Below are 20,449 nucleotides of genomic sequence, written 5' to 3'. Positions count from 1 at the left end.
CAAGTACAACAGCAATGGCATTCTCCACTGCAGAGCAGCCTGCGCGGAAATTACTTGTGATATTGCATCACTGAACGTACCGATCATGCGGTCAAGTACAACAGCAATGGCATTCTTCACTGCAGAGCAGCCTGCGCGGAAATTACTTGTGGTATTGCATCACTGAACGTACCGATCATACGGTCAAGTACACCAGCAATGGCATTCTTCACTGCAGAGAAGCCAGCGCGGAAATTACTTGTGATATTGCATCACTGAACGTACCGATCATACGGTCAAGTATACCAGCAATGGAATTCTACACTCCAGAGCAGCCTGCGCGGAAATTACTTGTGATATTGCATCACTGAACGTACCGATCATACGGTCAAGTACACCAGCAATGGCATTCTGCACTGCAGAGCAGCCTGCGCGGAAATTACTTGTGATATTGCATCACTGAACGTACCGATCATGCGGTCAAGTACAACAGCAATGGCATTCTCCACTGAAGAGCAGCCTGCGCGGAAATTACTTGTGATATTGCATCACTGAACGTACCGATCATGCGGTCAAGTACAACAGCAATGGCATTCTTCACTGCAGAGCAGCCAGCGCGGAAATTACTTGTGATATTGCATCACTGAACGTACCGATCATACGGTCAAGTACACCAGCAATGGCATTCTCCACTGCAGAGCAGCCTGCGCAGAAACTACTTGTGATAATGCATCACTGAACGTACTGATCATGCAGTCAAGTATACGAGCAACAGCCTTCACTGCAGAGCAGCCTGCGCGGATATTACTTGTGGTATTGCATCACTGAACGTACCGATCATACGGTCAAGTGCACCAACAATGGCGTTCTCCACTGCAGAGCAGCCTGCGCGGAAACTACTTGATGTTGCATCACCTAACGTATCGATCATACGGTCAAGTACACCAGCAATGGCATTCTCCACTGCAGAGCAGCCTGCGCGGAAATTACTTGTGGTATTGCATCACTGCTGAACATACCGATCATAGGGTCAACTACACCAGCAATGGCATTCTCCACTGCAGAGCAGCCTGCGCGGAAATTACTTGTGATATTGCATCACTGAACGTACCGATCATGCGGTCAAGTACACCAGCAATGGCATTCTCCACTGCAGAGCAGCCTGCGCGGAAATTACTTGTGATATTGCATCACCGAACGTACCGATTATACGGTCAAGTACACCAGCAATGGAATTCTCCACTGCAGAGCAGCTTGCGCGGAAATTACTTGTGATATTGCATCACTGAACGTACCGATCATACGGTGAACTACACCAGCAATGGCATTCTCCACTGCAGAGCAGCCTGCGCGGAAATTACTTCAGATATACCATCACCGAGTTTACCGATCATGCGGTCAAGTATACGAGCAACAGCCTTCCCCCCTGCAGAGCAGCCTGCGCGGAAATTACTTGTGATAATGCATCACTGAACGTACCGATCATACGGTCAACTACACCAGCGATGGCATTCTCCACTGGAGAGCAGCCTGCGCGGAAATTACTTGTGATATTGCATCACCGAACGTACCGATGATACGGTCAAGTACAGCAGCAATGGCATTTTCCACTGCAGAGCAGCCTGCGCGGAAATTACTTGTGATATTGCATCACTGAACGTACCGATCATACGGCCAAGTACACCAGCAATGGCATTCTCCACTGGAGAGCAGCCTGCGCGGAAATTACTTGTGATATTGCATCACTGAACGTACCGATCATACGGTCAAGTACACCAGCAATGGCATTCTCCACTGCCGAGCAGCCTGCGCGGAAATTACTAGTGATATTGCATAACTGAACGTACCGATCATACGGACAAGTACACCAGCAATGGCATTCACTGCAGAGCAGCCTGTGCGGAAATTACTTGTGATATTGCATCACTGAACGTACCGATCATGCACTCAAGTATACGAGAACAGCCTTCTCCCTTGCAGAGCAGCCTGCGCGGAAATTACTTGTGATAATGCATCACTGAACGTACCGATCATTCGGGCCAAGTACACCAGCAATGGCATTCTCCATTGCAGAGCAGCCTGCGCGGAAATTACTTGTGATATTGCATCACTAAACGTACCGATCATGCGGTCAAGTACACAGCAATGGCATTCTCCACTGCAGAGCAGCCTGCGCGAAATTACTTGTGATATTGCATCACTGAACGTACCGATCATACGGTCAAGTACACCAGCAATGTCATTCTCCACTGCAGGGCAGCCTGCGCGGAAATTACCTGTGATATTGCATCACTGAACATACTGATCATACGGTCAACTACACCAGCAATGGAATTCTCCACAGCAGAGCAGCCTGCGCGGAAATTACTAGTGATATTGCATAACTGAACGTACCGATCATGCGGTCAAGTACAAAAGCAATGGCATTCTCCACAGCAGAGCAGCCTGCGCAGAAACTACTTGTGATAATGCATCACTGAACGTACTGATCATGCAGTCAAGTATACGAGCAACAGCCTTCACTGCAGAGCAGCCTGCGCGGATATTACTTGTGGTATTGCATCACTGAACGTACCGATCATGCGGTCAAGTACAACAGCAATGGAATTCTCCACTGCAGAGCAGCCTCCGCGGAAATTACTTGTGATATTGCATCACTGAACGTACCGATCATGCGGTCAAGTACAACAGCAATGGCATTCTTCACTGCAGAGAAGCCAGCGCGGAAATTACTTGTGATATTGAATCACTGAACGTACCGATCATACGGTCAAGTATACCAGCAATGGAATTCTACACTCCAGAGCAGCCTGCGCGGAAATTACTTGTGATATTGCATCACTGAACGTACCGATCATACGGTCAAGTACACCAGCAATGGCATTCTCCACTGCAGAGCAGCCTGCGCGGAAATTACTTGTGATATTGCATCACTGAACGTACCGATCATGCGGTCAAGTACAACAGCAATGGCATTCTTCACTGCAGAGCAGCCAGCGCGGAAATTACTTGTGATATTGCATCACTGAACGTACCGATCATACGGTCAAGTACACCAGCAATGGCATTCTCCACTGCAGAGCAGCCTGCGCGGAAATTACTTGTGATATTGCATCACTGAACGTACCGATCATGCGGTCAAGTACAACAGCAATGGCATTCTCCACTGCAGAGCAGCCTGCGCGGAAATTACTTGTGATATTGCATCACTCAACGTACCTATCATGCGGTCAAGTACAGCAGCAATGGCATTCTTCACTGCAGAGCAGCCAGCGCGGAAATTACTTGTGATATTGCATCACTGAACGTACCGATCATACGGTCAAGTACACCAGGAATGGCATTCTCCACTGCAGAGCAGCCTGCGCGGAAATTACTTGTGATATTGCATCAATGAACGTACCGATCATACGGTCAAGTATACCAGCAATGGCATTCTACACTGCAGAGCAGCCTGCGCGGAAATTACTTGTGATATTGCATCACTGAACGCACCGATCATACGGTCAAGTATACCAGCAATGGAATTCTACACTCCAGAGCAGCCTGCGCGGAAATTACTTGTGATATTGCATCACTGAACGTACCGATCATACGGTCAAGTACACCAGCAATGGCATTCTCCACTGCAGAGCAGCCTGCGCGGAAATTACTTGTGATATTGCATCACTGAACGTACCGATCATGCGGTCAAGTACAACAGCAATGGCATTCTCCACTGCAGAGCAGCCTGCGCGGAAATTACTTGTGATATTGCATCACTGAGCGTACCGATCATGCGGTCAAGTACAACAGCAATGGCATTCTTCACTGCAGAGCAGTCAGCGCGGAAATTACTTGTGATATTGCATCACTGAACGTACCGATCATACGGTCAAGTACACCAGCAATGGCATTCTCCACTGCAGAGCAGCCTGCGCGGAAATTACTTGTGATATTGCATCACTGAACGTACCGATCATGCGGTCAAGTACACCAGCAATGGCATTCTCCACTGCAGAGCAGCCTGCGCGGAAATTACTTGTGATATTGCATCAATGAACGTACCGATCATACGGTCAAGTATACCAGCAATGGCATTCTCCACTGCAGGGCAGCCTGCGCGGAAATTACCTGTGATATTGCATCACTGAACATACTGATCATACGGTCAAGTACACCAGCAATGGCATTCTCCACAGCAGAGCAGCCTGCGCGGAAATTACTTGTGATATTGCATAACTGAACGTACCGATCATGCGGTCAAGTACACCAGCAATGGCATTCTCCACTGCAGAGCAGCCTGCGCAGAAACTACTTGTGATAATGCATCACTGAACGTACTGATTATGCAGTCAAGTATACGAGCAACAGCCTTCACTGCAGAGCAGCCTGCGCGGATATTACTTGTGATAATGCATCACTGAACGTACCGGTTATGCAGTCAAGTATACCAGCAACAGCCTTCTCCACAGCAGAGCAGCCTGCGCGGAAATTACTTTTGGTATTGCATCACTGAACGTATATTGATCATGCGGTCAAGTACACCAGCAATGGCCTTCTCCACAGCAGAGCAGCCTGCGCGGAAATTACTTGTGAAAATGCATCACTGAACGTACCGATCAAGCAGTCAACTATACCAGCAACAGCCTTCTCCACTGCAGAGCAGCCTGCGCGGAAATTACTTCTGATATTGCATCACTGAAAGTACTGACCATCCGGTGAAGTACACCTGCAATGGCCTCCTCCACTGCAACGCAGACTGCGCGGAAATTACTTCTGATATCGCATCACTGAACGTACTGATCATGCGGTCAAGTACAACAGCAATGGCCATCTCCACGGCAGAGCAGAATGCGCGGAAATTACTTGTGATAGTGCATCACTGAACGTACCGATCATGCGGTCAAGTACAACAGCAAAGGCGTTCTCCACTGCAGAGCAGCCTGCGCGGAAATTACTTGTGATATTGCATCACTGAACGTACCGATCATGCGGTCAAGTACAACAGCAATGGCATTCTCCACTGCAGAGCAGCCTGCGTGGAAATTACTAGTGATATTGCATCACTGAACGTACCGATCATGCGGTCAAGTACAACAGCAATGGCATTCTTCACTGCAGAGAAGCCAGCGCGGAAATTACTTGTGATATTGCATCACTGAACGTGCCGATCATACGGTCAAGTATACCAGCAATGGAATTCTACACTCCAGAGCAGCCTGCGCGGAAATTACTTGTGATATTGCATCACTGAACGTACCGATCATACGGTCAAGTACACCAGCAATGGCATTCTCCACTACAGAGCAGCCTGCGCGGAAATTACTTGTGATAATGCATCACTGAACGTACCGATCATACGGTCAACTACACCAGCAATGGCATTCTCCACTGGAGAGCAGCCTGCGCGGAAATTACTTGTGATATTGCATCACCGAACGTACCGATGATACGGTCAAGTACAGCAGCAATGGCATTTTCCACTGCAGAGCAGCCTGCGCGGAAATTACTTGTGATATTGCATCACTGAACGTACCGATCATACGGCCAAGTACACCAGCAATGGCATTCTCCACTGGAGAGCAGCCTGCGCGGAAATTACTTGTGATATTGCATCACTGAACGTACCGATCATACGGTCAAGTACACCAGCAATGGCATTCTCCACTGCCGAGCAGCCTGCGCGGAAATTACTAGTGATATTGCATAACTGAACGTACCGATCATACGGACAAGTACACCAGCAATGGCATTCACTGCAGAGCAGCCTGTGCGGAAATTACTTGTGATATTGCATCACTGAACGTACCGATCATGCACTCAAGTATACGAGCAACAGCCTTCTCCCTTGCAGAGCAGCCTGCGCGGAAATTACTTGTGATAATGCATCACTGAACGTACCGATCATTCGGGCCAAGTACACCAGCAATGGCATTCTCCATTGCAGAGCAGCCTGCGCGGAAATTACTTGTGATATTGCATCACTAAACGTACCGATCATGCGGTCAAGTACACAGCAGTGGCATTCTCCACTGCAGAGCAGCCTGCGCGAAATTACTTGTGATATTGCATCACTGAACGTACCGATCATACGGTCAAGTACACCAGCAATGTCATTCTCCACTGCAGGGCAGCCTGCACGGAAATTACCTGTGATATTGCATCACTGAACATACTGATCATACGGTCAACTACACCAGCAATGGAATTCTCCACAGCAGAGCAGCCTGCGCGGAAATTACTAGTGATATTGCATAACTGAACGTACCGATCATGCGGTCAAGTACAAAAGCAATGGCATTCTCCACAGCAGAGCAGCCTGCGCAGAAACTACTTGTGATAATGCATCACTGAACGTACTGATCATGCAGTCAAGTATACGAGCAACAGCCTTCACTGCAGAGCAGCCTGCGCGGATATTACTTGTGGTATTGCATCACTGAACGTACCGATCATGCGGTCAAGTACAACAGCAATGGCATTCTCCACTGCAGAGCAGCCTCCGCGGAAATTACTTGTGATATTGCATCACTGAACGTACCGATCATGCGGTCAAGTACAACAGCAATGGCATTCTTCACTGCAGAGAAGCCAGCGCGGAAATTACTTGTGATATTGAATCACTGAACGTACCGATCATACGGTCAAGTATACCAGCAATGGAATTCTACACTCCAGAGCAGCCTGCGCGGAAATTACTTGTGATATTGCATCACTGAACGTACCGATCATACGGTCAAGTACACCAGCAATGGCATTCTCCACTGCAGAGCAGCCTGCGCGGAAATTACTTGTGATATTGCATCACTGAACGTACCGATCATGCGGTCAAGTACAACAGCAATGGCATTCTCCACTGCAGAGCAGCCTGCGCGGAAATTACTTGTGATATTGCATCACTGAACGTACCGATCATGCGGTCAAGTACAACAGCAATGGCATTCTTCACTGCAGAGCAGCCAGCGCGGAAATTACTTGTGATATTGCATCACTGAACGTACCGATCATACGGTCAAGTACACCAGCAATGCCATTCTCCACTGCAGAGCAGCCTGCGCGGAAATTACTTGTGATATTGCATCACTGAACGTACCGATCATGCGGTCAAGTACAACAGCAATGGCATTCTCCACTGCAGAGCAGCCTGCGCGGAAATTACTTGTGATATTGCATCACTCAACGTACCTATCATGCGGTCAAGTACAGCAGCAATGGCATTCTTCACTGCAGAGCAGCCAGCGCGGAAATTACTTGTGATATTGCATCACTGAACGTACCGATCATACGGTCAAGTACACCAGGAATGGCATTCTCCACTGCAGAGCAGCCTGCGCGGAAATTACTTGTGATATTGCATCAATGAACGTACCGATCATACGGTCAAGTATACCAGCAATGGCATTCTACACTGCAGAGCAGCCTGCGCGGAAATTACTTGTGATATTGCATCACTGAACGCACCGATCATACGGTCAAGTATACCAGCAATGGAATTCTACACTCCAGAGCAGCCTGCGCGGAAATTACTTGTGATATTGCATCACTGAACGTACCGATCATACGGTCAAGTACACCAGCAATGGCATTCTCCACTGCAGAGCAGCCTGCGCGGAAATTACTTGTGATATTGCATCACTGAACGTACCGATCATGCGGTCAAGTACAACAGCAATGGCATTCTCCACTGCAGAGCAGCCTGCGCGGAAATTACTTGTGATATTGCATCACTGAGCGTACCGATCATGCGGTCAAGTACAACAGCAATGGCATTCTTCACTGCAGAGCAGTCAGCGCGGAAATTACTTGTGATATTGCATCACTGAACGTACCGATCATACGGTCAAGTACACCAGCAATGGCATTCTCCACTGCAGGGCAGCCTGCGCGGAAATTACTTGTGATATTGCATCACTGAACGTACCGATCATGCGGTCAAGTACACCAGCAATGGCATTCTCCACTGCAGAGCAGCCTGCGCGGAAATTACTTGTGATATTGCATCAATGAACGTACCGATCATACGGTCAAGTATACCAGCAATGGCATTCTCCACTGCAGGGCAGCCTGCGCGGAAATTACCTGTGATATTGCATCACTGAACATACTGATCATACGGTCAAGTACACCAGCAATGGCATTCTCCACAGCAGAGCAGCCTGCGCGGAAATTACTTGTGATATTGCATAACTGAACGTACCGATCATGCGGTCAAGTACACCAGCAATGGCATTCTCCACTGCAGAGCAGCCTGCGCAGAAACTACTTGTGATAATGCATCACTGAACGTACTGATTATGCAGTCAAGTATACGAGCAACAGCCTTCACTGCAGAGCAGCCTGCGCGGATATTACTTGTGATAATGCATCACTGAACGTACCGGTTATGCAGTCAAGTATACCAGCAACAGCCTTCTCCACAGCAGAGCAGCCTGCGCGGAAATTACTTTTGGTATTGCATCACTGAACGTATATTGATCATGCGGTCAAGTACACCAGCAATGGCCTTCTCCACAGCAGAGCAGCCTGCGCGGAAATTACTTGTGAAAATGCATCACTGAACGTACCGATCAAGCAGTCAACTATACCAGCAACAGCCTTCTCCACTGCAGAGCAGCCTGCGCGGAAATTACTTCTGATATTGCATCACTGAAAGTACTGACCATCCGGTGAAGTACACCTGCAATGGCCTCCTCCACTGCAACGCAGACTGCGCGGAAATTACTTCTGATATCGCATCACTGAACGTACTGATCATGCGGTCAAGTACAACAGCAATGGCCATCTCCACGGCAGAGCAGAATGCGCGGAAATTACTTGTGATAGTGCATCACTGAACGTACCGATCATGCGGTCAAGTACAACAGCAAAGGCGTTCTCCACTGCAGAGCAGCCTGCGCGGAAATTACTTGTGATATTGCATCACTGAACGTACCGATCATGCGGTCAAGTACAACAGCAATGGCATTCTCCACTGCAGAGCAGCCTGCGTGGAAATTACTAGTGATATTGCATCACTGAACGTACCGATCATGCGGTCAAGTACAACAGCAATGGCATTCTTCACTGCAGAGAAGCCAGCGCGGAAATTACTTGTGATATTGCATCACTGAACGTGCCGATCATACGGTCAAGTATACCAGCAATGGAATTCTACACTCCAGAGCAGCCTGCGCGGAAATTACTTGTGATATTGCATCACTGAACGTACCGATCATACGGTCAAGTACACCAGCAATGGCATTCTCCACTACACAGCAGCCTGCGCGGAAATTACTTGTGATATTGCATCACTGAACGTACCGATCATGCGGTCAAGTACAACAGCAATGGCATTCTCCACTGCAGAGCAGCCTGCGCGGAAATTACTGGTGATATTGCATCACTGAACGTACCGATCATGCGGTCAAGTACAACAGCAATGGCATTCTTCACTGCAGAGCAGCCAGCACGGAAATTACTTGTGATATTGCATCACTGAACGTACCGATCATACGGTCAAGTACACCAGCAATGGCATTCTCCACTGCAGAGCAGCCTGCGCGGAAATTACTTGTTATATTGCATCACTGAACGTACCGATCATGCGGTCAAGTACAACAGCAATGGCATTCTCCACTGCAGAGCAGCCTGCGCGGAAATCACTTGTGATATTGCATCACTCAACGTACCGATCATGCGGTCAAGTACAACAGCAATGGCATTCTTCACTGCAGAGCAGCCAGCGCGGAAATTACTTGTGATATTGCATCACTGAACGTACCGATCATACGGTCAAGTACACCAGCAATGGCATTCTCCACTGCAGAGCAGCCTACGCTGAAATTACTTGTGATATTGCATCAATGAGCGTACCGATCATACGGTCAAGTATACCAGCAATGGCATTCTACACTGCAGAGCAGCCTGCGCTGAAATTACTTGTGATATTGCATCACTGAACGCACCGATCATACGGTCAAGTACACCAGCAATGTCATTCTCCACTGCAGGGCAGCCTGCGCGGAAATTACCTGTGATATTTCATCACTGAACATACTGATCATACGGTCAACTACACCAGCAATGGCATTCTCCACAGCAGAGCAGCCTGCGCGGAAATTACTTGTGATATTGCATAACTGAACGTACCGATCATGCGGTCAAGTACACCAGCAATGGCATTCACTGCAGAGCAGCCTGCGCAGAAACTACTTGTGATAATGCATCACTGAACGTACTGATCATGCAGTCAAGTATACGAGCAACAGCCTTCACTGCAGAGCAGCCTGCGCGGATATTACTTGTGGTATTGCATCACTGAACGTACCGATCATACGGTCAAGTGCACCAACAATGGCGTTCTCCACTGCAGAGCAGCCTGCGCGGAAACTACTTGATGTTGCATCACCTAACGTATCGATCATACGGTCAAGTACACCAGCAATGGCATTCTCCACTGCAGAGCAGCCTGCGCGGAAATTACTTGTGGTATTGCATCACTGCTGAACATACCGATCATAGGGTCAACTACACCAGCAATGGCATTCTCCACTGCAGAGCAGCCTGCGCGGAAATTACTTGTGATATTGCATCACTGAACGTACCGATCATGCGGTCAAGTACACCAGCAATGGCATTCTCCACTGCAGAGCAGCCTGCGCGGAAATTACTTGTGATATTGCATCACTGAACGGACCGATCATACGGTGAACTACACCAGCAATGGCATTCTCCACTGCAGAGCAGCCTGCGCGGAAATTACTTCAGATATAACATCACCGAGTTTACCGATCATGCGGTCAAGTATACGAGCAACAGCCTTCCCCCCTGCAGAGCAGCCTGCGCGGAAATTACTTGTGATAATGCATCACTGAACGTACCGATCATACGGCCAAGTACAGCAGCAATGGCATTTTCCACTGCAGAGCAGCCTGCGCGGAAATTACTTGTGATATTGCATCACTGAACGTACCGATCATACGGTCAACTACACCAGCAATGGCATTCTCCACTGGAGAGCAGCCTGCGCGGAAATTACTTGTGATATTGCATCACTGAACGTACCGATCATACGGCCAAGTACACCAGCAATGGAATTTCCACTGCAGAGCAGCCTGCGCGAAAATTACTTGTGATATTGCATCACTGAACGTACCGATCATTAGAAGAAGAAGAAGACTTTATTTCCACCATGTGCAGTACACAGATGGAGGACGACGGAAAAAAAGCCGTCAATAGGCGGCTTGACGAGTCCGTCGCCCCACTTAATGAGCAGCGTTTGGTCAACAGCAATCAATTCATACAGTCAAACAAAAGAAAATGAAAACACATGATCAGTGCAGAACAGAAGCAAAACAGAGCGGTCCGAAAAATGAAATCCCAGGATAAGTAAAATCAGTTATTCATCCTCAGTAAACATAGAGCGAAGCTTAGCAGCGGAGCAAATAAATAAATCAAAGTTAGTAGACAGATAATGGTTTAACAGTGATGGTAAAGAATAACATAGGCGTTCCATGCCAGAGTTCAAACGGGGTGCAACGATTTTCCAACATTCTCCATGTCTTGTAGCATAATATTGTTCATTCTTTTCTAAATATGCCAGAGTACCAAGGTTATGTATGTTATATCTTACTTCATATTTAAATCTAGTACTCAGACGGTAGAGATATAGTTTATGAGCCGTAATGACATGCGCTCTATGAAAAAAACCTGCAGTTGTTGCATTATAACCGGCGTTGTACACATGACGTAGGTATCGCTTCTGCATGACATAAATTTTTTGTAGGTTAGAGAATGTAGTTGTACCCCAGACAAGTTGGCAATAGTTAACATGTGAATAAAAGAGTGAATTATAAACCAATAGTTTAAGTTTTGTAGAAAGAATGTATCTGAGACGACCAATTACTCCAGTTATCCGAGCTAAATTTGTCACTAGTAAGTTCACATGAGTTTCCCAGGACATGTGAGCAGTAAATGTCACACCAAGGCTTTTGAAATGGTCAACAATGTCAACAGGACGAGAGTTAAAAATAATATCGGCATGAGGAAGGAGTGGCTTATTCTTTGCCCGAAAGATAACGGCTTTTGTTTTATTTGTGTTAATTGTCATAGAATTATAGGACGACCATTGTTGTTGTTGAACTATTGTGTCATTGCAACTAGAGATAAGTTGATCGATATTATTACCAGAGAAAAATATGCTAGTATCGTCTGCGTATATGATAAATTTGGCATCCTGGTTAATATTAACAATGTCATTTATATAAAGGTTAAAGAGCAAAGGCCCCAATATGCTACCTTGTGGGACACCACAAGCCAGTGGTAGGACTTGTGATCGAGAGTTATTAATTTGGACTACTTGTCGCCGGTGGGACAAATATGACCGTAGTAAATGTAACGCACATCCACGTACACCATAAATATCCAACTTATTCAATAAAACTTCATGATTGACCAAGTCAAAAGCCTTGGAGAAGTCAACAAATAAGCCAACCACGATTTTCTTGTTCTCAAATTGTGTTAAAATATATTCTTTTTGGTGAAGCAAGGCTAATTCAGTTGACATATTCTTCCGGAAACCAAATTGGTAAGGTGTTAATACATTGGAGGTTTCGATGAAATTCAAAACCCTGCAATGAATTATTTTCTCGAAAACCTTTTAAAAAATCGGCAATATAGATACAGGCCGATAATTGCCCAATTCGTTTCGATTCCCCTTTTTAAAGAGCACTACTACTTTAGCAACCTGCAACTTTACTGGGAATATAGACGTAGTTAAACACATATTAAAAAAATTCATAAGAACTGGTGCAATTACATCTGCGACGTATTTGACGGGTTTTATTTGAATTTCATCGATATCCCTACTGCTGCTGTTGTTTAAACTTCTAATTGTTGAAATCACTTCCTGCACTGTGACTGGCTGTAAAAATAAAGTTCTATCATTCCTCCTGTTCATATATTGACATGCGTTGTGGGAACTACCTGGTGTACTCATATTTGTGAAAAAAGTGTTGAAAGCATCAGCCAGTTCCGCCCCTTGCAAGTTCTTGCCCTTAATAGTAAGTTTGGACATGCAGCTCCTGCTATTATCACGGCGTAGTAACATATTTAGTTTGTCCCAAAGCAGTGCGCTCGGTGCATTTTTGACATCCACAAAAGATGAGAAGTAATCTTTGCGCGCAATGCACAATTTCTTGGTTAGTTTGTTTCGATATTGTTTGAAAATCGTCAAGTCATTAAGATTACGCGTGCGAAGAAATTTTCTGAACAGTTCGTGTTTTGTTCTCATTTGTTGGTAGAGTTCGTATGTTACCCATGGTTTCCGAATTTTCCTATTTCTTTGGCGCTTTTTTACTGGAAAGTGAACTTGGTAAAAACCTTTAAATATATCTAAAAATGCATCATAAGCATTGTCAGCATCGACCAAAGTCAGGACCTTTCGCCAGTCTACTTGAATCAATTCTTTTCTGAATGCATCGAGAGCCGCGTCAGTTACTGGCTGGTAAAGGTTTTCAGCAGGCGGATGTTTAAGAATGCTGGCAACATCTAGGCAAAAACACACCGGAAGATGATCACTAATAGAACATGCTAATGCACCAGCTTTTACATCCGATAATACAAAATTTGTTATGAAGACATCCAATACTGACTGGCAATTAGTTGTTATTCTTGTTGGATTATTTATAACATTGTTAAACCCATTTGACAGCAAAATATTGGTAAAATTGGTACAAACAGGAGTATCAATACCCATATCAATGTTGTAATCACCTGCAGCTACCAACATGCACCTGCTTTCCACAACAAACGAAAGAAAGCTTTCATAAAATTCAAGAAATGTTGGAACATGCCCACTTGGCGGCCGATAACAAACCGAATACAGTACTTTATCCGCAAATAAAGATAAAACTTCGTAATCGGGAGTTACAATACTGAAAGCGTCTACTAGTTCGCAGTCCATTTGTTCTAAAGTTAGAACTGCAACACCACCACCGCGACCACAAGGTCGGTTGAGATAATGTGTATTATAGCCTTCCATTCTAAAAACATCACTCTCATTTTTGCTCCATGTTTCACTGAACATGACAACTGAAAAATTGAAAGAAAATTGGCTAAAGAATTCATCTAACAGAAGTGCTTTGTTTCGGACAGATCTGGCGTTTAAATGCACAGATTTTAACGCATGACGTCCCAAATGAGATACCACATTGTTCAAGTCATCTGGTGAATAGAAATCGTGTTCATCCATCTCTAGCTTCTCTGTTCAAGAATGATACTGGCTGGGCGCATCATTTGGGCAGAAGGCGGTCGAGGTCATCACGGCTTCTAATGTGAATTGCGTTTGCACCATCAGACATTCTCAAAAGAACCTTTCCATGCGTATGCCACACGTATTTAAAACCAGCTTCTTTGGCCCAGTTCTTTGTAGCTTGCAGCAGGTCTCTGTTATGACGGGTCAAGTTTTCCTGGATGAAGATGCGTGGATGGCTATCATTTAGCTTGCTCTTTTTACTTAACCAAGATTCCCTTGTCGACTGCCTTGTGAAACGGACGATTATTCCGGGAATTTTGTCTTTCTGTGCGGGTAGCCTGTGTACCGAGGCAATGTCATGCTCGACCAAATGTGGCGTTTCCAGCTGGTCTGCAACTCCGTTTAGCACATTATGCAAGTTTTCACCTTGCACGAGAGGCACCCCATGGATTTCTAAATTAAGCTGCCTATTTCGGAATTCAAGTTCGTTCACTTCCCGCCGAAGCTGAGCCTGAGCAGATTGGTTCTCATCCTCCTTCATCTCCAGTTCCTGTACCTGCTTCCTAAGTACCTTAATTTCATTTTCCTGCACGAAAATAGTTTTTTTCAGTTCCTCAAAAATGGCAGACATGTGCGTAACAGACTCCTCCATAGTTTCTACTCGAGCGGTCAACTACACCATCAATGGCATTCTCCACTGGAGAGCAGCCTGCGCGGAAATTACTTGTGATATTGCATCACTGAACGTACCGATCATACGGTCAAGTACACCAGCAATGGCATTCTCCACTGCCGAGCAGCCTGCGCGGAAATTACTAGTGATATTGCATAACTGAACGTACCGATCATACGGACAAGTACACCAGCAATGGCATTCACTGCAGAGCAGCCTGTGCGGAAATTACTTGTGATATTGCATCACTGAACGTACCGATCATGCACTCAAGTATACGAGCAACAGCCTTCTCCCTTGCAGAGCAGCCTGCGCGGAAAATACTTGTGATAATGCCTCACTGAACGTACCGATCATTCGGGCCAAGTACACCAGCAATGGCATTCTCCATTGCAGAGCAGCCTGCGCGGAAATTACTTGTGATATTGCATCACTAAACGTACCGATCATGCGGTCAAGTACACAGCAATGGCATTCTCCACTGCAGAGCAGCCTGCGCGAAATTACTTGTGATATTGCATCACTGAACGTACCGATCATACGGTCAAGTACACCAGCAATGGCATTCTCCACTGCAGAGCAGCCTGAGCGCGAATTTACTTGTGATATTGCGTCACTGAACGTACCGATCATGCGGTCAAGTACACCATCAATTGCATTCTCCACTGCAGAGCAGCCTGCGCGGAAATTAATTGTGGTATTGCATCACTGAACGTACCGATCATACGGTCAAGTGCACCAGCAATGGCATTCTCCACTGCAGAGCAGCCTGCGCGTAAATTACTTGTGATATTGCATCACTGCTGAACGTACCGATCATAGGGTCAACTACACCAGCAATGGTATTCTCCACTGCAGAGCAGCCTGCGCGGAAATTACTTGTGATATTGCATCACTGAACGTACCGATCATACGGTCAAGTACACCAACAATGGCATTCTCCACTGCAGAGCAGCCTGCGCGGAAATTACTTGTGATATTGCATCACTGAACGTACCGATCATGCGGTCAAGTACAACAGCAATGGCATCCTCCACTGCAGAGCAGCCTGCGCGGAAATTACTTGTGATATTGCATCACTGAACGTACCGATCATGCGGTCAAGTACAACAGCAATGGCATTCTTCACTGCAGAGAAGCCAGCGCGGAAATTACTTGTGATATTGCATCACTGAACGTACCGATCATACGGTCAAGTATACCAGCAATGGAATTCTACACTCCAGAGCAGCCTGCGCGGAAATTACTTGTGGTATTGCATCACTGAACGTACCGATCATACGGTCAAGTACACCAGCAATGGCATTCTTCACTGCAGAGAAGCCAGCGCGGAAATTACTTGTGATATTGCATCACTGAACGTACCGATCATACGGTCAAGTATACCAGCAATGGAATTCTACACTCCAGAGCAGCCTGCGCCGAAATTACTTGTGATATTGCATCACTGAACGTACCGATCATACGGTCAAGTACACCAGCAATGGCATTCTCCACTGCAGAGCAGCCTGCGCGGAAATTACTTGTGATATTGCATCACTGAACCTACCGATCATGCGGTCAAGTACAACAGCAATGGCATTCTCCACTGCAGAGCAGCCTGCGCGGAAATTACTTGTGATATTGCATCACTGAACGTACCGATCATGCGGTCAAGTACAACAGCAATGGCATTCTTCACTGCAGAGCAGCCTGCGCGGAAATTACTTGTGGTATTGCATCACTGAACGTACCGATCATACGGTCAAGTACACCAGCAATGGCATTCTTCACTGCAGAGAAGCCAGCGCGGAAATTACTTGTGATATTGCATCACTGAACGTACCGATCATACGGTCAAGTATACCAGCAATGGAATTCTACACTCCAGAGCAGCCTGCGCGGAAATTACTTGTGATATTGCATCACTGAACGTACCGATCATACGGTCAAGTACACCAGCAATGGCATTCTGCACTGCAGAGCAGCCTGCGCGGAAATTACTTGTGATATTGCATCACTGAACGTACCGATCATGCGGTCAAGTACAACAGCAATGGCATTCTCCACTGAAGAGCAGCCTGCGCGGAAATTACTTGTGATATTGCATCACTGAACGTACCGATCATGCGGTCAAGTACAACAGCAATGGCATTCTTCACTGCAGAGCAGCCAGCGCGGAAATTACTTGTGATATTGCATCACTGAACGTACCGATCATACGGTCAAGTACACCAGCAATGGCATTCTCCACTGCAGAGCAGCCTGCGCAGAAACTACTTGTGATAATGCATCACTGAACGTACTGATCATGCAGTCAAGTATACGAGCAACAGCCTTCACTGCAGAGCAGCCTGCGCGGATATTACTTGTGGTATTGCATCACTGAACGTACCGATCATACGGTCAAGTGCACCAACAATGGCGTTCTCCACTGCAGAGCAGCCTGCGCGGAAACTACTTGATGTTGCATCACCTAACGTATCGATCATACGGTCAAGTACACCAGCAATGGCATTCTCCACTGCAGAGCAGCCTGCGCGGAAATTACTTGTGGTATTGCATCACTGCTGAACATACCGATCATAGGGTCAACTACACCAGCAATGGCATTCTCCATTGCAGAGCAGCCTGCGCGGAAATTACTTGTGATATTGCATCACTGAACGTACCGATCATGCGGTCAAGTACACCAGCAATGGCATTCTCCACTGCAGAGCAGCCTGCGCGGATATTACTTGTGATATTGCATCACCGAACGTACCGATTATACGGTCAAGTACACCAGCAATGGAATTCTCCACTGCAGAGCAGCTTGCGCGGAAATTACTTGTGATATTGCATCACTGAACGTACCGATCATACGGTGAACTACACCAGCAATGGCATTCTCCACTGCAGAGCAGCCTGCGCGGAAATTACTTCAGATATAACATCACCGAGTTTACCGATCATGCGGTCAAGTATACGAGCAACAGCCTTCCCCCCTGCAGAGCAGCCTGCGCGGAAATTACTTGTGATAATGCATCACTGAACGTACCGATCATACGGTCAACTACACCAGCAATGGCATTCTCCACTGGAGAGCAGCCTGCGCGGAAATTACTTGTGATATTGCATCACCGAACGTACCGATGATACGGTCAAGTACAGCAGCAATGGCATTTTCCACTGCAGAGCAGCCTGCGCGGAAATTACTTGTGATATTGCATCACTGAACGTACCGATCATACGGCCAAGTACACCAGCAATGGCATTCTCCACTGGAGAGCAGCCTGCGCGGAAATTACTTGTGATATTGCATCACTGAACGTACCGATCATACGGTCAAGTACACCAGCAATGGCATTCTCCACTGCCGAGCAGCCTGCGCGGAAATTACTAGTGATATTGCATAACTGAACGTACCGATCATACGGACAAGTACACCAGCAATGGCATTCACTGCAGAGCAGCCTGTGCGGAAATTACTTGTGATATTGCATCACTGAACGTACCGATCATGCACTCAAGTATACGAGCAACAGCCTTCTCCCTTGCAGAGCAGCCTGCGTGGAAATTACTTGTGATAATGCATCACTGAACGTACCGATCATTCGGGCCAAGTACACCAGCAATGGCATTCTCCATTGCAGAGCAGCCTGCGCGGAAATTACTTGTGATATTGCATCACTAAACGTACCGATCATGCGGTCAAGTACACAGCAATGGCATTCTCCACTGCAGAGCAGCCTGCGCGAAATTACTTGTGATATTGCATCACTGAACGTACCGATCATACGGTCAAGTACACCAGCAATGTCATTCTCCACTGCAGGGCAGCCTGCGCGGAAATTACCTGTGATATTGCATCACTGAACATACTGATCATACGGTCAACTACACCAGCAATGGAATTCTCCACAGCAGAGCAGCCTGCGCGGAAATTACTAGTGATATTGCATAACTGAACGTACCGATCATGCGGTCAAGTACAAAAGCAATGGCATTCTCCACAACAGAGCAGCCTGCGCAGAAACTACTTGTGATAATGCATCACTGAACGTACTGATCATGCAGTCAAGTATACGAGCAACAGCCTTCACTGCAGAGCAGCCTGCGCGGATATTACTTGTGGTATTGCATCACTGAACGTACCGATCATGCGGTCAAGTACAACAGCAATGGCATTCTCCACTGCAGAGCAGCCTCCGCGGAAATTACTTGTGATATTGCATCACTGAACGTACCGATCATGCGGTCAAGTACAACAGCAATGGCATTCTTCACTGCAGAGAAGCCAGCGCGGAAATTACTTGTGATATTGAATCACTGAACGTACCGATCATACGGTCAAGTATACCAGCAATGGAATTCTACACTCCAGAGCAGCCTGCGCGGAAATTACTTGTGATATTGCATCACTGAACGTACCGATCATACGGTCAAGTACACCAGCAATGGCATTCTCCACTGCAGAGCAGCCTGCGCGGAAATTACTTGTGATATTGCATCACTGAACGTACCGATCATGCGGTCAAGTACAACAGCAATGGCATTCTCCACTGCAGAGCAGCCTGCGCGGAAATTACTTGTGATATTGCATCACTGAACGTACCGATCATGCGGTCAAGTACAACAGCAATGGCATTCTTCACTGCAGAGCAGCCAGCGCGGAAATTACTTGTGATATTGCATCACTGAACGTACCGATCATACGGTCAAGTACACCAGCAATGGCATTCTCCACTGCAGAGCAGCCTGCGCGGAAATTACTTGTGATATTGCATCACTGAACGTACCGATCATGCGGTCAAGTACAACAGCAATGGCATTCTCCACTGCAGAGCAGCCTGCGCGGAAATTACTTGTGATATTGCATCACTCAACGTACCTATCATGCGGTCAAGTACAGCAGCAATGGCATTCTTCACTGCAGAGCAGCCAGCGCGGAAATTACTTGTGATATTGCATCACTGAACGTACCGATCATACGGTCAAGTACACCAGGAATGGCATTCTCCACTGCAGAGCAGCCTGCGCGGAAATTACTTGTGATATTGCATCAATGAACGTACCGATCATACGGTCAAGTATACCAGCAATGGCATTCTACACTGCAGAGCAGCCTGCGCGGAAATTACTTGTGATATTGCATCACTGAACGCACCGATCATACGGTCAAGTATACCAGCAATGGAATTCTACACTCCAGAGCAGCCTGCGCGGAAATTACTTGTGATATTGCATCACTGAACGTACCGATCATACGGTCAAGTACACCAGCAATGGCATTCTCCACTGCAGAGCAGCCTGCGCGGAAATTACTTGTGATATTGCATCACTGAACGTACCGATCATGCGGTCAAGTACAACAGCAATGGCATTCTCCACTGCAGAGCAGCCTGCGCGGAAATTACTTGTGATATTGCATCACTGAGCGTACCGATCATGCGGTCCAGTACAACAGCAATGGCATTCTTCACTGCAGAGCAGTCAGCGCGGAAATTACTTGTGATATTGCATCACTGAACGTACCGATCATACGGTCAAGTACACCAGCAATGGCATTCTCCACTGCAGAGCAGCCTGCGCGGAAATTACTTGTGATATTGCATCACTGA

Source organism: Amblyomma americanum, chromosome 3, assembly GCF_052857255.1.
Source record: "Amblyomma americanum isolate KBUSLIRL-KWMA chromosome 3, ASM5285725v1, whole genome shotgun sequence".
Lineage (NCBI taxonomy): Eukaryota > Metazoa > Arthropoda > Arachnida > Ixodida > Ixodidae > Amblyomma > Amblyomma americanum.
Note: the sequence above shows the minus strand (reverse complement) of the source record.